The following is a 13,539-nucleotide window of genomic DNA, read 5'->3' on the forward strand; positions in this document are numbered from 1 at the left end:
CTTGCATGTTTTAGTATCATTTTGTACTCCATTTCAGCACTGAAATATCTGCAATCTCCCTCTATTCTTCACTCTTTCATTTATTTTGAAAGTGGCTTTGAACCCCTTTGTTGGTTTGAGTGGGAAATGGAGACATTCATGCTTAATGGTTTAATTCCTCCAGAAGTTCATTATCAACGGCATGAGGGCTCTTTCATGCTCAAGGCACTTGTGGTTTAAGCCCATTCTCAATTAGAGGACATACACCTTTTGGACTAATCAATTAAAGAATGATTTGGTAATTAAAATGAGTAAACAAAAGTGATAAGTAAAACTTGAGCAAGATAAGCATATTGTGTTGCATTGCATGTGTTCAATCGGACATTATATTTAACACAAGGAAGATTGGAGCATTTCATACTCAAAGTGATGAAATGAGCCAATCCCCTTGGTCTCCATTGCCCTTGATCACACATGATAGGGTGATGGTCTTGAGTCTTGTTTTTGCATACAATGAAATTGTACTCTTTGGTTCCTTGGCCATCATGCATTGAAAATGCTTGGTTGGTGGTTTTGGATCCAAGTGTGCCACTCCTTTGAGGTTTTGAGATGATAAGGAGGGGCACAGTACAAATAAAGCTTTGGAAAAACCTTTCTTTTGCTCTGTTTGTGCTCTATTGCAGTGTGATGACTCAGAGCATCAGTGGCCAGCAGTGCCCCATCCATGGCCGGCAAGGCACACTTTTGGTCGGCAGATGGCCGGCAGGCCACTGATGCAATCCTCAGCAAAGATTTGGTAAGTTGAAGCAGAAAGATCCTAAAATGTGCTCAACCCTGCAGACAGAGCCTTTTGAGAGCAAAATGGAGGGCTTTTCGGGGCGAAAATCGAGTGCATGCATCTTCCGCTTCCCAAGGCGGAGCAGTAGCAGCATAGTTTAATGCCTTGCATGTTTTAATTAGTGTGCGTCGTTTTAATTAATTAGTTGCTAATTAGTTAAAGTGTTGTAATAATTAGTAATTAGTTTGCTAGTTATTCATTTGATTTGTAATAATTAGTCTAATTAGCTTAATTAGATTAGTTTAATTAGCTTAGCTTAGCCTTTTCATTCGGACCCTCCTTCGTGAGGGCGTAATGTTGTAATAAATGTGTGTCCGTGCATGTATGTCTTCCAACCCCGCATCTTTCTCCGTTTTATTTAATCATTTTCGATGGTTAGATTAGGGACATTTTCAATTAGCATACCTTATGCTTGCATGATTGCATTCATTCATTTGTCTTGCATGCACCGAGGCTCGGCGCATCATTCAAACTGCATTGTTATTTCAATACTTATTTGAATACGTGTTTCAAAGCATGTTATCAAATTGAATCAAATCAAATGCCATATTAGTAGCCGATCCTATTAATTTCATATTGCATGTGTTGCATTAGGCATATTGTATAGTTAGGATCATGTATCTTTTCTAACTAGTTTTATTTTGGCTTGGAGTACTCAGTGAGCTTTATGCTTTAGTATACTTGCATGAGTGTGATTGCCATATTGTCATGTTTAGCATGCTTGCCATGAGGCTATGTGCTTACTTGTTAAACTGCATGAATGCCTGTGGATGAAGGCTTGTTATTTGAATTAGAATAATTCAATGAGTATGAGTTTTAAGCCCATTTTGTTGTGGCAAAATCATGTTTTTAACCCATCTTGTTTGGTGGCAAAACCGCATCTTTAAGCCCACTTGAGGGCAGCAAATTCAAACCATTTTCGAAAACAAACATGAGTTGAATTGTTCTAATTCTTGGAATTTTAGTCTATACTTGCCTTGTGCGCGTCACACAGTAAAGCTAGTTTAATATTCGGAATAAGAACACATAATGTTTATAAAACATCATATCATGATTAGTAGAGGCCGATCTTTGATTGGGCAAGCGAGGGTGCTCATTTCAGGACCTTTCCCTCTCATATCTAAGTTCCCAAGCCGAGACAACTTTGGTGATGATGGACACGTGGCCTTTGGCACGAGTTTGGGTTTCCTAAATTTTCCAAAAAAAAAAATATTTAGGTGGCGACTCTGTACCTGGCAAAGCACTTCAATTTTAGCATTATTTGATTTAAAATCGATTTTCCAAAAAAAGATTTGTCGGATTAGACTCTTTGGTGTTTATCAGTTTCACATTGCACTTGTGAGACTAGATTCAGAACCGCGAGAGTCCCAACTTTAAGGCCTTTCATTTCAAACCCTTTCTGAAAGGCAGGGGCGCGAGAAAAAGGCGAGTCCGAGTAGGCAACCTTTGGTATTTGGTATTCGAACTCATGAAAAATACCAAAGGTTGAATCCGAAGGTGCGCCTGTTTGTTCACACCACCTTTTCCTCCTCTGGCGTGCGACGCATAAGGATTGTTTACCTTGGTTAAGAATGGTAGGTGCACCTATTTGTTTACACCATTTTTCCTCTTTTCACGTGTGACGCGTTAAGATCTCGAGTTCCTCGGTTAAAACATCAGGTACGCCTGGGGTTCACACCACCTCCGCCCTCTCTGTGTGAGACATAGTTTGGCTTGGAGCTTTTCGCCCTCTCTACATGCGACATAGTCTAGCTTGTATCTTTTTCACCCTTCCTACATGAGTTGTAGTTAGGTTTGCATTTTTTTTCTTACATCCTCTCTGTGTGAGACATAGTTTGGTTTGTACTCTCTTTGCCCTTTCACGTGAGGCGTGTTTATTTATTTACTTCTTTTCGTGTGATACATGGCTTAGTTTGTTTTGCTTGAATTTATGCTTTTGTTCAAGTGTTGTATTCTTTTTATCGCTTGTTGCATTGTTTCATTTCTTGTTAACATATATATGAGTGTTTCATTGCATTATTTCATTGCATGATCATAAGGTATGATTTCTGCTTGTCATTTTGCATTTTGCCCCTGAACTATACAGGTTTGATTCCTTGCAAAGGGATACATAGGCAACCTTCGGATTCAACCTTTGGTATTTGTATTTTGGTTTATTTTCTTGCCCAAGTCTTACGGCCGCATCAAATGGGTTGTCTCTGGGCTCTGGCATTCACTCACATCATTTTATGACTTCAAGCTCTGTCAAAGAGGGGCAACTGTAGACACCCCATTTTTGAACACCCGTAAAACTTAGGCACTTGGTCCAGCACACTCGATAATGAAAACTTCATTGTGTAATTCGCGTTCTCAACAAGGGAATCCAAAGTCGAGCCCCAAAATAATGCCAAAACCTTCCTACTTGTCTCATTCTTACCTCAGACGTTCATTTTTTACCATTGTGCCACCTTATACTAGGTTTGAAACTGGGGAATGGGGCAGCATATTAGGGCCCGGTTGTGCCCCATTGGGAGTCAGTCGTGTCTATTTGGGTTTGATCGTGCCTCGATGGCGATACACACTGTTCTGGGCAAGAGCCCGCCAACTCTCTTTTTTTAAAGATATTTCGACTTGTTTTGCTCAAATTCTATAAAAACAAGGTTATACCTCTGTTTTGAGGGCTGAAAAATTTCAAAAGAACATATACACACAAGAGAGAGCTCATTCTTCCTATACAAGTCATCTTTGAGCCAACCTATCTCTCTTGACCAATATCCATACACCATGCATCACCTTAGATCATAACCTTGAACCTTGGTTGAGGCTTGTGCATCACAATTCAAGCTTGAGAGAGTGCTTAAACCAAGTTTGTGTTACAAACAAGAGCTTGCTTCTTTGAGAGGTGTAAGCTTACCACCTTCTCTTTTACTTCTTGTTCTATCTCTTGCTATCTACTTCTTGTGTTTTTGTGCTATTTTGAATCCATTTCAACTATCTAAGCTTAGGTTTGGATAGCTACTAATGGGTAAAAAGAGTTAACACTCTTTCTTGTGCCTTCACCTATAGCTCAAACCCTTATTTTACACCCTTTTCTTTACTTTCCAAATTGATTTTCAAAGTTTAAAAAAGGCTAAAAAACTTGCTTTGAGGTTTCAAAGGTGGAGGGGTTAGCCACCTCTCCTTATTCTTACTTACTAACCTTATTTTCTTTACTTGTTGTTTAGCTTTTTGGGCTCTTTTCATGCACTTTGAGCCACTATTTTTTTAGCTAATAGGGGTTGTTTTAGGGTTGTCATAGGTTGTTTAATTAGTTCAAGCTTTGATTAGTTCGTTTGTTGTCTCATAAGTTCTCATTAATAGCTTGTTGTGTGTTGCTCCTAGCTTTTCTTTAATTGATTTCCATGTTAAGAGCCTCATTTCAATAAGCAACTTACCATTCATTTCTTTCATTTGAGAGTTATTTCAACCGGTTAATGGTTATTCAAAACATGAGCTAGAGATCTATGCTTGATGGCTTAATCTCTACGAAGGTTCATCGTCAACGGCATGGTCTCTATTTCATGTTGAGAATCACTTCCCGTTTGACATACTTCTCATTTAGTGGACATAATCATCACCTTGGACAAATGGATTAAAGAATGGCACAGACTAATGAATTTGGCTTAAAATGAACCAACCAACATAAAGAACATGAGTTATATTATTTGGGTTCGGCCGGATGTTATGTCGAGTCTATTGTGTCAAGAGTCGGCACACGTCAATTCATGGTGTTTTGACGACCCTTGAAGCGTCTTTACTTCCCCCTTTGAGCGCACTCCATGATAAAGGGGAGGGATTGGTGTTGATTCATTACATTCATTGATTTTTTGTCCAAATCGTGGCTGAAATCATCAAGCAAGCAACTTACTCATTGATGGTTTTGGAAACGACTCCATCCTTCTATTAAGGCTTTCCATGACAAAGAAGTGTAAAAGGGACAAACAGAGTTCAAAAAATTCTATCTGCACTGTTTTCACCTCAGAGCACAAAAACAGAGCTTTACATAAAATTAGGGCACAACCGGCCCTATTTGGGCCCGGCCGGGCTTCATTGGGGGCCGGTTGGACCCCAATATTTGGTAAATAGAGTATTTTGCAGAAAACAGAGGACAGTGGCTGAAGGTGAAACAGGGCAAATTTCAAGGAAGGCAGACAGAGTTGCTTCTGAAAACCGTCGCATGCATGCCATCCTTATGCTTTTTAGTTCTATCAAATGTTGTAAATTAATGCTCTCATTATCATTGTAATTTAATATAATTAGCATTATTGTAATGATTATAAATGTTTATTATTGAGTAACTTAGATAGTTAGTTTGATTGTGTACCCTTATTGTAATAAATTAAGTAGCTAGCTTATTTCTTATTATTAGTCTCGTTGTAATAGCTTAGCTAATTAGTTGTTTATTCATTCATTTGGTTTTGTAATAATTAGTTTAATTCGGACACTTGGACATTCATTCGGACCCTCTTGCACGAGGGAAAAATATGTAATAAGCGTGTTTGTCTTCCAACCCCCATTTCTTTCTCCCTTTTGTTTCTCCGCTTATGATGGTAGTGTAGAGTATCATGTTGCTTAGCATTCTCATGTTGACATACACTCGTCTCACATGCATTTGGGTTTGGTTTATCATCCTAACCAATGTCAATTTCGTTTTCATTGTTTGAATACGTGATTTATCATATGTCTTGGAATTGGATCATATACCATGCTCATAGCTAAGCCTATAAAAATTGCATAAATGTATGTGTTGCATTAGTCACATTGCATTGTTTAGGAACATGCATATTTTTTAATTATTTTTCTTTGTTTGGCTTGCCATGGAGTACTAGGTGAGCGTTTATTGCTTTAGCATCTTGCATCGCGTGTGTTGTTTCCATATCGAGCATGCTTTCCATGAGGCTAAATGCTTATGTGATATAACTCTTTCAATGCCTGTGGATGAAGGTTAATTACGAAAATTGAGATGTATTGATTAGTGTACATACAAACTCACATTTTCCAAGTGACGAGTATCAAAAACAATTTTCAAACAAACATGAATCAAAGGGTGTGTTTGGTTTGTGTTTGTAGAGTAGTTTTTGAGATAAAAAGTACGAAAACTTGTTTGGTTTGCCTTTTTTCAGAAATGGTTATGGAAAATTGTTTTGGGGAAAGAGTTTTAAAAAAAGTGATTAATTTGATGTGTATAAGAGAGAGAGTGATTTTGGAAAGTAGGTAACCAAACAAAAATTTTGAGATTTTTTTTGAAAAAATTTGTTTGGTTTGATTACTCTTAAAAATTTGTTTGTAGAGAATTTTTCCCAAAAATTTTTCTGAAAAACAAACCAAACAAGCTAAAAGTGTTCCAACTTTTGCAAATTAGTCTATACTTGTGTGCAACACATAGTAATGTTAGTCTAATAATCGGAACAAGAGCATATAATATAAATAAGAATCACATCATAATTGGTAGAGGCCAATATTTAATCTGGCGAATGGGGTGCTCAATTCATGACCTTCCCCTCTCATATATAAGTTCGCAAGCTGAGACACTTTGGTGATGACGGATAAGTGGCCTTCGACATGAGTCACGGGTTTCCTAAATTTTTCAAAAATATTTAGGTGGCAACTCTGAAATCTGACAATGCAATCCATTTTTGGCATTTTTGATTCAAATCAATTTTCTAAAAGAATTGCCTAATTTGGACTCTTTTTGTGTTTTCACTGTTTCACATTGCACTTGTGAAATCAGATTCAAAACCACGGGAGTCCAAACTGTAAGGCTAGTCGTATCCGACAGAAGCACGAAAAGCATGCTACACCTGGGCTGATGCCTTGGCTGCGGTTTATGCTGCAGCCAGTGCTGCTGCCTTAGCTTCCTTGGCTGCTACCTGGGCTGCTGCCTTGGATGTTGCCTTGGCTACCATGGTTGTGCTACGGCCAGTGCTGCGGCCAATGCTATTGCCTTGGCTGCCTTGGCTCGGCCTGTGCTGCGGCCTACACTGTGACCTGGGTGGCTGCCTTAGCTGTGGCTTGGGCTGCTGCCTTGGTTGTGGCATGTGCTACAACTAGAGTTGCTGTCTGTGCTACAGCTATGGCTGTAGCCTAGGTCGCTGCCTTGGCTGCGGCCTGAGCTGCTGCCTATGTTGCGGCTAGTGCTGCTACCTTAGCTATGACCTGGGCTGCTGCCTTGGCTGCGGCCTATGCGGCTGCCTTGGTTGCGGCCTACCTTGGCTACCTTGTCTGTGCTGCGGCCAATGCTGCTACCTTGGCTACAGCCTTGGCTGCTGCCTTGCCGCGGCCTATGTAGTGGTCTATGCTGCTACCTGGGTTACGCCCTGGGCGGCTGCCTTGGCTGTGGCCTGGGCTGTGGCCAAAGTTGCTGCCTTAGCTAGACTTAGCTATGGCCTAGGCTACTGCCTTGGTTGTGGCTTGTGTTGCAGCCTAAGTTGTTGCCTTGGTTGCGGCCTAGGTTGCAGCCTGGGCGGCTACCTACACTAATGCTGGGCTGCTGCCTTAGCTACGGCCTGTGCTACTGCATGTTGTACTGTTGCCTTTGCTACAGCCTTGCAAAGTGCCCCAGCCTTGGCCACAGGCATGCAAGCCAGGCGACGCGCCAGCAAGCTAGTGTAAACACCCCATTTTTTACCGTCCTTATGACTTGGACATCACCGCTTCCACACCCGATAATGAATATATGCTTGTTAGGTACTCGAAGTCCTCAGCGAAATGCCACAGCTTTGAGCATTCAACTCCTGCAAACCTTGTGCCCTATTTTTGCACCAAAACCCTAGTTTTTCAAGCCCAAAAACCCTGGAACTTGCAGGACCCTTTTTGTGGGCTGCCAACCACTGCTATTGGCTGCCGGCCACAGGTGTGTGTTGTAGATATTTTCTACCAGCTGTGCCAGCTATTTGCACAGGTTCATGTATCTACCTACACGTGTATGTATGGATGTTTCTGAGGGAGTTGCATGGTTTTCTATATATAGGAGGCCTTCCCTTCCATTTTTAAGGTTGGAATTTTTGGAGCAAAAATTCTCTCTCTCTCTCTTTCTACAATTCTCTCTCTCTCTTGAAATTTCCTAAGTTCTTATAAGCTTTTGTCTACACACTCTAAACCAAACCTTACCATCTTTGAGCTGAGGTACTCTTGAGCATAGTTTGAGCTCTAGAGGGTGTGTAAGCCTTGAGTTGTTGCCTAGAATTGGTCTTATCTTCAAGAGGTATAAGGTTTTGTTTGTTTCCTTGCTTTAATTGCTTTTTTTTTCTACTATTTTTCTATTGTTTTTGGGCTGTATAAACTCTGTATTTTTGGGCTGAAACTTGTGGTTTAAGGCCTCAAAGGGTGAAAGGGTGGTTCACCCTTCTTTCCACCATGCTCTTCTAGCATTTACCCTTTTGTTTCCCATCTTTACATTATCTTGTTTTGAGCTTTTTTTACTCTGATTTTTAGAGTTATTTTAGTGGCTAAAATGTTGTTTTGAAGTCTCAAAAATGGAGGGGGTAGCCTCCCCTCCTTGTGTTCGTTCACTAGCCTAACATGCTCCATGTTTTAGCTCATTATTCTAGCTTTTGTTAACTTAATTCCAGCATGTTTTAGGGCTATTTCAAACTTGTTTTAGGACTATTTTTAAGTGTTTATTACATTTGAGCTTCGTATTGTATGCTTATAGTGTAATTGTCCTCATAGGCTTGGTGGTTTAGGTCTTAGCCACCATCTTATTTGAGTTGATAGTGCTTATTTATGGCTTTTTATACTTGTGATCACTCTTAATCACTTCTGGAACCTCCCTCATTTCTTGGCTTTTGCTTTGCTTTGAAAGTTGGTTCAAACTAGTTGCTTGTATCAAGCATGAGATTGAGGTCTCGTGTTTAATGGTTTAATCCCTTTAGGGGTTCATTACCAATGGCATGAAGCTTCTCTCATGCCTAAAACAACTCTTGGTTTGATGCTTCTTTCCATTAGAGGACTTAAAGCTCATCTTTGGACTTAATTTACTAAGGAATGGTAGGTAATTAAAATAGAGTAATAAAATTGGAGTTAAAAGTGATGCAAGATAACAGTCAAGTTTGGGTTCAATCGAACATTAATTGAACCCTTGAGCCTTGAATCGTTTCATACTTGTTAGTGATGTAAATGATTCAAGAGTCAATGTCTACCACTTCCCTTGATCAATCCGTGATAGGGAGGGGGTTTGAGAGTCTTTATTTGTTGCATTTATTGAACTTGCACACTTGGGTTCATAGGCCATCGTGCAATGAAATTGCATCAATTGATGGTTTGTGAATCAAATTTACTACTCCTTTAAGCTGTCTAATGATAAGGAGGGGTAAGTTGTACAAACAACCCTTGAGAATATCCTGTATTGTGCAATGTTTGCTCTCTGTTGCAGCAGAAAGAACCAGGCAGCAATGGCCAGCAGGCCACTTTTTGTGGTTGGCAAGCCACCTCCTGTGGACAGCAGGCCATCATCTGTGACCGGCATGCCACCACTTCTAGCCTGCCGGCCACCTTTGCAAAATCAAGTAGTGCCTTTTTGAAATGAAACAGAGTTAGTTCTGAGTTGAAAACAATGCAAGTATTCTGCTGTGCAACAGAGGCATCTAGCAGCAGAAACAGTGGCCTTTTCGGGTGGAAGTCCACGTGCATGCATGAGCATTCCTCGTTTCCTGAGGCAGAGTAATTAGAGTAGTTAATTTAGTTACTTTAGGTTGTAATTAATTAATTAGCTAATTAGAATTTTGTAATTAATCAATTAGTGTAATTAATTAGTTAGTTCCAATTTGTAATGATTAGCCAGAATAGTTAATTAGTTGTGATGTTGTAATAACTAGCTAGAATAGTTAGTTTCATTCGGTTTGTAATACTTAGTTAATTCATTTTGTAATAGCTAGTTAATTAGTTTAGCTAGTTATTTTATTCAGACCCTTATGCGCGAGGGTACAATGTTGTAATAATGTGTACTTCTTCCAACCCCACGTTTTTCTCCCTTTTATTTACTTGCTTTTGATGATTAGATTAAAGCATCATGTTTCATTTAGCATCTCTCATGCCTTGCATCCACTTGTTTTGCATGCATCGAGCTCAATTCATCACGCCAACTTGCATTGTTAGTTTAACGCTTCTTTGAATACATGCTTAGACCGCATGCTATCAAATTGATCGTATGCCATAATTAGTAGTCAAGCCTAGGAATTACATATCACATGTGTTGCATTAGTTATATTGCATTGTTAGGATCATGCATTATTCTAACTCTGTTATCTTTCTTGGCTCGGAGTACTAGGTAAGCTTTTATTTTCTTTAGCATATCGCATATGTGTGATTGTTGCATGTTTAGTATACTTATCATGAGGCTAACTGCTTAAATGATAAATTTCTTGAATGCCTGTGGATGAAGGTTAATTGCTTGAATTGAAATAATTTGAGTAATGTACATATGCGATCACTTTTTTCAAGTGGTACATGTTCGAAACAATTTTCAAAACAAACAACGAAATCAAATGTTCCAAGCTACCATGCTGCCGAAGCCGCAGGCATGCCAAGCTACCAAGGCCGTGCATAGGCCAGGCAATCTTGCTAGCTAGGCTGTGGGCATGCCACGCGGCTAGGGTTGCATGCTAGCTAGGCTGCCATGCTGCCAAGGTCACAGGTTTCACATGCTGCCAAGGCCGCGCACAGGCCAAGCTGCTATGCTGCCAAGGTTGCAGGCTTAACATGCTGCTAAGGCCACGCGGAGTCCAGGCTGCCATACTGCCAAGGCAACGCGCAGGCCAGGCTGCCACACCACCTAGGCCGCGGGCATGCCATGGTGCCAAAGGCACGTGCATGCCATGCTGCCAAGCCGCCTAGGCCGCGGGCATGCCATGCTACCAAGATCGCAGGAAGGCCAGACTGGCATGCTGCATAGGTCACGGGCGCGCCATGTTGCCAAGTCCGCTAGGCCACCAAGGCCATAAGCATGTCATGCTGCAACGTCAACCAAGCCACATGCGTGCACGCTAAGCTGGCATGCCGACCAGGCTGCAGCCAAGGCCGCACATGGGCCACTCCATGTTGCCGACCAAGGCCGCCGTGCCACCTCCACCATCGTTGGCCGCCACTCGACACATCCCATGCTTGGCTATGGACTTTCAATGCCACAAGCCAAGTAACGGCATGTGCCAAGCACGTGCACTGGTATGGGCGTGGCCTATGGCCTGGCCATGCTGGCCAACCTTAAGGGAGGTGCCCCCCTTATAGTAGCTTGTTAATCCTTTTTCCATCTGCCAGGAGGAAACATCACCTATGCTCGATAAGTCATAATGGAGTTTTTTAAAAAAGTAACGTTTTCTTTCATGAATTTTCAACCATAACTTTAAGAAAATAAATCAAGACACAATAAAAAAAAATTTAAAAAAATTCAGCCACCGAATTATTTTATTTTAATTTATTTCTATTTTAATATTTAAAAAATAATAAAAATTCCTAAAAATAGTGATTGTGAAAATGATTCCAAAAATTAAAGGATGAGGCACTAGTAATTATAGTAATTTTTAAATTTCTTTTAATTTTTATTTATTTTATTTAAATTTTTATAAATAAATAAAAATTCAAAAAATACAAGAAAAATAGCAAAAAAAATAAGAAATGACATTGAAAATTAATACAATTGCATTATTAATTATTTGGCATGGTTAAGGTAACAACATAAAAGAATCATATTCAAAACAAACGGTAAAAATATACAAAATACAACACATTGTCGGACAAAGCGATAAAAAACAAAATAGGTGATAACAAAACAACCAGTGCAATGCGACATGCAACAATTTGCAATTGGATAAGATGATGATGCCACGAAAAGAAATTGTGGCTCGATTTGCGACGGCTTGGGCTGCGGCCAATGTGGGCATCAAGGCCGCGACCTAGGCTGCTGCCTGGCAATGTTGCCTTGGCTGCGGGCTGGCTTGATGTCTTTACTGTTGCATGTGCTGCTCCCTTAGCTGCGGTCTGGGCTATGGACTTGGATGTTGCTGGGTTGCGGGCTACTGTGGCTTGGTACTGCTGCCTTGGCTGCTTCTGGGTTGCGGCCTGGCACTGTTGCCTTGGCTGCGGGCTGGCCTGCTGCCTTGGCCTGCTATCTGAGCTGCTGCCGTGGCAACTACCTGGCACTACTGCCTTGGCTGCTACCTTAGCCTGCTGCCTTGTCCTGCTGCCTGTGCTGCTGTCTTGGCTACGGCCTTGGTTACTACTGGGTTGCGGCCTGGCACTGCTACCTTGGCCTATTCCTTGTACTGCAGCCTTGGCTACGGCCTGGGTTGCTGCCTTAGCTACAAGTTGGCCTACTACATTGGCTACTGCCTTGGCTGCGGCCTGGCCTACTGCCTTGGCTGCTACCTTAGCCTGCTACCTGTGCTATAGCCTTGGCTGCTGCCATAGCTGCGGCCTTGGCTGCTGCTGCCTTGCTTGCGACCTTGGCTACTGCATGTGCTTCTGCCTTGGTTGCGGCCTGGGCTGCTATTTTCTTGGCTACGGCCTGGGTTGCTGCCTTGCTTACGACCTAGGTTGCGGCATTGGCTACTGCTGGGCTGCGGCCTACAGTGGCCTAGCACTGCTGCCTTAGCTATGGCCTTAGCTATTGTTTTTGTTGCTGTCTGTGCTACGGCTAAGGCTACTTCCTTGGCTGCTGCCTAGGCTGCGGCCGGGACACGGCCTGCGCTATTGCCAAATCATTGATATTACCTGACCTCTAAATGATTCTTTTCATTAAACCTCCGTTGCATGCGAAGGCATGCTAAGGCGTGTGCGAACATTATGCGCGCAACTCGCGCACCGTTGTCAAAGAGTGTCCGAGGCTGTGAGCAAGCCACGCTGCCATGCTGCCCAAGCCATGCTCATGCCATTTTTTCACCCCGTATACCAGGCTGCCATACTGGCTTGGCTATGCGTATTCCATGCAGCCAGGGTCACGGGCAGGTCAGGCTGCCACGCCGCCTAGGCTACGAGCGTGCCATGCCGCCCATCCATGTGTAGGTCAGGCTGCCACGTTGCTTAGGCTACAAGTGTGCCATACTGCCCGGGCCGCACGCAGGCCAGACTGCCATGTCGTCTATGCCGTAGGCGTGCTATGCTACCCAGGCTATGTGCTAGCCAGGCTGCCATGCCACCTAGGCCACAGGTGTGCCATACTCCCCAGGTCCCATGCAAGCCAGGTGGCCATGCCGCCTAGGCCGTAGGCATGCCATGCTGTCCAAGCCACGTATAGGCCAGGCTACCTGGGCCACGGGCATACCATGCGAGCAAGTCAGCAAGACTGCAGGCAAGGCCGCAGCCCAAGCCACACGCATGCCTTGCTGCCAGGCCGCCAAGGCCACGGCCTAAGCCACTTGCATAACAAGTTTCTCAACAGCTGCCTAGATGCGTGCACGCCAAGCCGGCTTGCAGGCTAAGCCATGGCCTAAGCTGCGCGCGGGCAATGCCATGCCACCAGCAAAGGAGGACATGCCACCGCCACCACCGCCCGCCGCCGCTCAACAACATATGCCGAGCGCACCGTGGCCTTGGCGTAGCCTGTGGCCTGGCCTTGTTGGCCAACCTTGAGGGAGGTGCCCTCCTTTATAGTAGCTTGTTAATCCTTTTTCCATCTTGTAGGAGGAAACATCACATATGCTCAAAAAGTCATAAAGGGGTTTTTTTTTTTTTTTAAATTAGAGTTTTTTCCCTTGAATTTTCAATCATAA

This window comes from Camellia sinensis, unplaced genomic scaffold (assembly GCF_055761805.1).
Source record: "Camellia sinensis isolate YWXY unplaced genomic scaffold, ASM5576180v1 Unanchor2, whole genome shotgun sequence".
NCBI lineage: Eukaryota > Viridiplantae > Streptophyta > Magnoliopsida > Ericales > Theaceae > Camellia > Camellia sinensis.